The 6,000-nt window shown below is 43.6% G+C and overlaps 1 protein-coding gene across 3 annotated transcripts in view; it reads left to right on the top strand.

The window, feature by feature from the left end:
- The first annotated feature begins 1,765 nt into the window (after window positions 1–1,765).
- LOC104011382 (phospholipid-transporting ATPase ID) overlaps window positions 1,766–6,000 on the top strand; it is a 75,459-nt gene continuing 71,224 nt past the window's right edge. Inside the window, exons 1-2 of one of the 3 annotated variants that reach the window (XM_087777622.1) lie at window positions 1,939–1,952; window positions 2,298–2,441. The gene's annotated coding sequence lies outside the window, so the exon portion shown is untranslated. Of the gene's footprint in view, window positions 1,953–2,017; window positions 2,442–6,000 lie in introns of those variants that run through there. The other 2 variants (XM_087777623.1, XM_087777621.1) reach the window with 2 other exon arrangements.

The following is a 6,000-nucleotide window of genomic DNA, read 5'->3' as shown; positions in this document are numbered from 1 at the left end:
AAAGCAAGAACAAGGGGTTCTCCAGATATGTTGAGGGACCAAAATTAATCCAGATTCTTGTACTTTTGGTTGCAGGAAAAACCATAATACTTGTGTCTGTTGCTGTTGAAATGGGGTGTGGGTGGTGAGAACATGAGAAATGGCTGGAGAAATTCCTTCTCAAGTTAGATGCTTTTCAGTTCAAAATCATCTGAAAATGGTCTTGAGGAGATTAGTCCTACATGTCGTGTCCCATGTTGGCTGCTTTTATGGATTCTTTGTGTTGGAATTAGGAATCCAATTCAATGAACGTTGTCTCAAATAAGTGTAGTTTGGAAGAATAACCCTATCACAGAATCATAAAACACCAGGTTGGAAGGGACCTCAAGGATCATCTGGTCCAGCCTTTCTAGGCAAGAGCACAATCTAGACGAGATGGCCCAGCACCATGTCCAGCTGAGTCTTAAATGTGTTCAGCATAGCAGAGTCAACCACTTTCCTGGGGAGATCATTCCAATATTGCAGTCTCCCTGGGAGTAACTTGTACCCATTACCCCTTGTCCTCACCATGTGACTCCTTGTAAAAAGGGAGTCTCCATTTTCTTTGTAGCTCCCCTTTAAGTACTGGTAAGATCACCTCTAAGCCTCCTTTTCTCAAGGCTGAACAAACCCATCTCTCTCAGCCTGTCCTCATATGGAAGGCTTCCCAGACCCTTGATATCTTGGTGGCCCTTCTCTGGACCTCTTCCAGCCTGTCCACATCTTTTTTGTATAATGGGGACCAGAACTGTACACAGTATTCCAGGCGTGGCCTGACAAGCGTCGAATAGAGTAGGATAACGACTTCTTTATCTCTGCTGGTGATGCAACCCTAGAGTCATTGCAAAAGGGCATGGGCTCTTGTTCTTCTTTCAGAACTTGCTTATGGTGGTATAGGGTCCTCTTCATTGCCACTCTGCACTTACTTCAACCTTTGTGCCCACTGGAGTACTGCCATTGCAGCATGAGGGTCCTCCATAGCTTTTGTCTTGACAGGATTTCATAAAATTTCACCTTCTAGAAAACACACTTTGGGAAAGCCTTGGCTCTCATGTTACTATAATTAATCAGTTGATTAATGCATTCAAGTGTTTATGGGTAGGTTTGAAATTAATTCTAACAGTGTTCACATAAATATTGTGCAAAAACACAGAAGATGAAGGAAAAAACAGAGATAAATAAATGTAGAAATCTTTCATGTTAAACTTTCTCTTGCTGTGTGCAATAAATCGGCATGTTCCTGGCAGGCATTACTGTCAACACAACTTAGGGAAATAATACGGTGATCTTAGAATAATTGAAATTCACAGGTATAGGGAAGCAGGAGGTGGATTAAAGTTGTAGTTGGCCTAGTTTTAGTCTTGTAGTGTGCCTGGTAGATAAAATGCCAGGGGACTGACATATAGGACGGCACTGTATTGTGAGGGGTACCAGAGTTTGGAAAAAAAAGCGAATTACTGGTTCGTTAAGGGTGGGAGAACTAGTGTGAAGGTCAGGAGGCTCATGAGAGTGCTGAGGGGTTTTGGTGAGGAGGGTCCCCTCGACAGTGGCAAGGACAGGCAGGTGTCCCAGAGGCCAAGGGGAGGTTATGCTTTTGGGGATGAGCAAGGCCTGACGTTTCGGCGCCGAAGCAATCCTCCGGCTGGCTGGAGGAAGCTCTGTGGTTAAGTTATGCAATTGTGCTCTATGAGGTTTTTCTCTGTAGAGTTTGTGCTACTCACAACTGTTGGAAAGTGGATGAGGTGGATCAGCTTGTAGGACAGTGTCTCTCCGTTTAAGGAGTCCTGGCCAACTCCAGCATTACAGTGGCAGAGAGAGGGGCTGGTGTTGAGAAATGGATCCCTTACCAAGTTCATCCTTTTTTAAAGCAATTTGATATGTTGGACTCTTTTACTCCCTTGGTTTCCTTTTGAAAGCTTCCGCAACGGCAGGAGGTAGGTAAGGCGAGCAGCAGTTGCCTCTGGAATTAATTGGGGTGCCCCAACCCTAGGTGCTCTGCTTTTTTGCTTTACTCTTTCGCAGCTCGTTGTGCTGAACTATTTTATTTTTAAGGGAGCTACTACACTCTCCCTATCTACAGGAAACAGAATTGAAAAAAAAAAAGGGGAAGAATTTGGCCAGGAGCCAAGCCCAGTGACTGAAGTAAGAAGTAGGGAACTTGGAGTAAGTTTGGTTACCAGAACATTGCATGGCAGAGCGGGTCTGCGGTGGATTTTAAGGGTGTCGGAGACAAGCACGCGATGCCGGTTTCGCAGCGCAAAGAAGCTGTGCTTTCTTAGGTGAACGTCCTGGCGTTGCGACTACGAGTGAAGCTGTTGGTCTTGGGAGGGGATAAAGCTGCGTGTAAATGAGAAGAGAGGAGTGTACCGGAGTGCTATGGAGGGCAGCAACTTTGTTGCTGTGACTTTTACAAGCCTTCAAGGGTAAGATTTAATGCTTTCCTTCTGCTTGTTTGTTTCCTCTGTCAGTTTTTGGGGGCAGAAAACTTGCAATTTTTTTTTTTTTCAGACCTGAGAGCTTTGCAAAGCTTAATCAAAGTGCTGGGAGTTGAGCTTTTTCTGCGCGCGAGCTGATAGACTCCTGGGTGGAGTGAGCTGAGCTGTGCATGATTTCAAGCAGCAGCAGCTGCCCGGGGACGCTGCTATTGTTTGCGTTGTTCCGGAGGGAGCAGACTGCAGCCTGTATTTCTGTTTGGGAGCTCTCTCTGCCTCAGCTGTTGATCGGTAACTTGAGCGTTGCAAGTAACCTACCTAAAGGAGCTGAATGCAAATTTTTGACTACCATTCTGGTGTCAGTTTAAAGAGTGTTTTAATGAAGACAGATGGAGGATATTGGATCATTACTTTAAAACGTGGCAGATAACAGACTGAGTCTGTTTCCCAGCACTTACAGCTAATTGCATTGGCACATTTGAGTGTAGGGAGTAGGAGCACACAGTTTCATGAGTTTCTGTATGTATAGCGTGGAACAGCACCAAAAAAAATAGCTGGAGGGCTAGCTCACCTCATCCAGGATACCTCTTCAGGTATTTAAAAAGCTGGGGAGGTTTCAGGGATACTTGCAAACTCTTTGCACTGAGATAGTAGATTTAAACCAGGGTCAGCACTCCTTTTGTAAACCCTGATGCCAAGAGTGACCATTTATAGCACCTTAAACTTATTCCAGGTTGAATTCAGGCAAATCTGATTTCAGCTGCGAAAGAGTGTTATTCTGGGATTAAAAACACAGGTTTCAGTTATCCGTCCTGCAGCTCGCTTTCTGTGTTTCCCACTTGCAAAGCAGGGAGCGGTACAGCACATGCTACTCCCTGTTTTGCTCTTGAGGTGTTCAAATGCAAGAGGATGTAAGAAGAGGTGAAGAAATATATATGCTAGTGTATTTCAATGTTAAAAGATGATTAGTACAAATTATTTCTAATGGTTGAAATTTTTGTGTTTGCTTTCGATAGGGGAAAGCAAATGCATCATACTCTTTGGAACCAAACTGTGAACAATTTGACTGAAACAGTTAATACACCAGAAGTTTAAACGGGTCCCTTTGCAAACATGCCTTTGCATGGCACATTACAGGGTCAGTCCATGCCAGGTGTGCCAGGCCTTTACACTGCTCTTGCCGGGGCATTAGCAAACGTTGCACCAACTGCGATGCCCTTCTCTGCGATACCTGAGAGTGAACGTGACTCTCCTGCTTTAGCACCTGACATCGTGCACCCCCTTAGCAGGTATGCAACTAAGGCGTGAAGAAAACAGGGAGTTTGGGGACATAGTGTATTTTAAACCTTTAATATTTTTCCCAGTTGTGTTTCCAAATGCAGTTTAGTGATACGTGTTCAAAATCTGGGGACTTAGGTTTGGTTCATCTCATGGTATTTAACACCATTACTCCACCAAGAGCATTAGGCAGCACAGGCAGTCTTCAACCTTATCTGTCACCATGCCCAGTGCTTGGGATCTACTTTCTCATATACTGAGCTATTGATTGGATATTTAGTACTTCAGCATGGAAAAAAAAAAGAGTTCTAAGAACTGTGGGTATTTGTGATTGTGATTTGTGATCAGCTGAACATAGATTAAAAAAAAAATAACTTCTAAATCTTGCTCACATGCAAAAACTGACCTGACATGGAAAGCTGGTGAGTGAAGGCATGTCATGCTTTCTGAATTTTTACTTGGACAGGGCTATTTAAGCTTTTTAGGGTGCATACATACCACACTATGTTTGGTGGCAAAACTGACTGGAGAAATCTTGTTCTCCTGTGTAATTCCCCGGCTTGTTTCTAGTTTTAAAGCACAATTTGTTGCCCCCTCAGATCTCCTGAAACCACTGCTTGGGCAGGAATTTCAGTCAGTACCAAACTACACCCCATGATCTGGATTAAAATAACCCTTCCAAAAATGATTGTATTTAACATGGATCATTTCACAGCATCTGGGAACAAGGTAATGGGAGCAGAAGCACTAATTATTTTCTAATCCGTATTTATCATTGAATCTGATGTATCATGTAGCTATGTCCAAAGAAACGGGGCCAAGAAACTAGCCATGTTTTCCATCTGCAACATCTGCTCTCCATTCATCTGAGTTGTGCCATGTCTTTTCTCATTTTGCTACTCATCACCGCGGTGGTGGGAAGTGCCTCCCTCCACCTCCAGTTCGCAGTACAGCCCTTAGCGAGCCATGGTTTTGGATTAGGCTGTAGCCTTTGCAAATTCCATGCGCCGTAGCTCATTGCAACCTGCCCCTCACGCAGGAGGAGCTTTGCGGTTGTGTTCTCAAGCCAAATCTGGCTCTTGTCTCTTAAATAAGGCTGAGCTTGGTGTGCAGGAAAGCATCCCTTCCCTATTCAAGACCCGTCAAAGTAGATTCTTGCTGTGGATATTAAAGTGCTCAGAGCCCATGATTAAACTGTCAGTAGCCATAAAGCAGGTGGATTTTCTTTGCATAAGTGTAAGCCATAGCTAGACAGTTTCTAGAGCCCTAGGTACAAAAGCCTTTTGCAGTGAGAAGGGGTAATTTATTCGTAGCTTATGCCCCCAAATGCCCATAAATGAGGAACTGAGAATTTGAGCTTTAAATAATTTTTGCTGTAGGCTCTGGAAACATGAGGAAGTAACATGTGTCCTGTTAAGCAGAGTTGGACCTGCATGATTACTCGAACGCTGTGAGCCCCGGTTGATTACTAAACAGCACAGGGTACTGGGAGTAAACAGAAATGAAAAAAAAAAAAACCAAAACCAAACCAACAAAAACCCCAAATAATTGAGTGGAAAATGGAGCAGCAAAAAAAAGTCTGACACAGACTGTGGAAGGTAACTTGAGGAGATTGAAGCGGTGCTTCACTTTGCATCTGAAAATAACTGGTGCCAGGGAAAATGAAGGAAAACAGGAAATTGCCTTTTTTCTGACTGTAGAACTTTTTCAGGCGTTTTATGGGTTTTCAGTTAATTCAGGAATTAATTGTGAAATTCTTCAGGCTGTGAAAATGTCTTACCAAATTTGAGAAGGGCTTCATGCCACATGAAAATGAAACATGAAAGACAGCACAAAGGGAAATTAAAACCATAGCAGTGTGTGTGAGTGATATGAAGCTGAAGACCCATCACTGCAATTTTGGAAGAGAAACTGAATCTCAGATTTAAAAAAAAGAGAAATACATACAGAAAACTGAACAAGGACATGAATTTTGATTACGGGGGAATCTGGGGGAAAAAGTACCCTGAGAGAGATAGTTGATAGATACAGGTGCAAAGATGTTGGACCCTGCAGGTAGGATTGAGAGTCCAAAATACCCCAAGAAACAGACCTGGGACTGAAAGACAGGCAGAGCTAAGGTCAGCCAAGAGACCGTATCTGGCTGTAGAAGTTGTATAACTGATGCAAAGGGGAGCAGTACCTGGAGCAACACCAAAAGGCACAACTCCACCATCATATGCTTAGGTTTGTTTTCACACTTGCAAACGATGGTCAATGAACTCTCAGACTG

Source organism: Nipponia nippon, unplaced genomic scaffold, assembly GCF_047370975.1.
Source record: "Nipponia nippon isolate SJK-2023a ecotype South Korea unplaced genomic scaffold, ASM4737097v1 scaffold_40, whole genome shotgun sequence".
Taxonomy (NCBI): domain Eukaryota; kingdom Metazoa; phylum Chordata; class Aves; order Pelecaniformes; family Threskiornithidae; genus Nipponia; species Nipponia nippon.
This window is presented reverse-complemented; position numbering and strand designations above follow the sequence as displayed.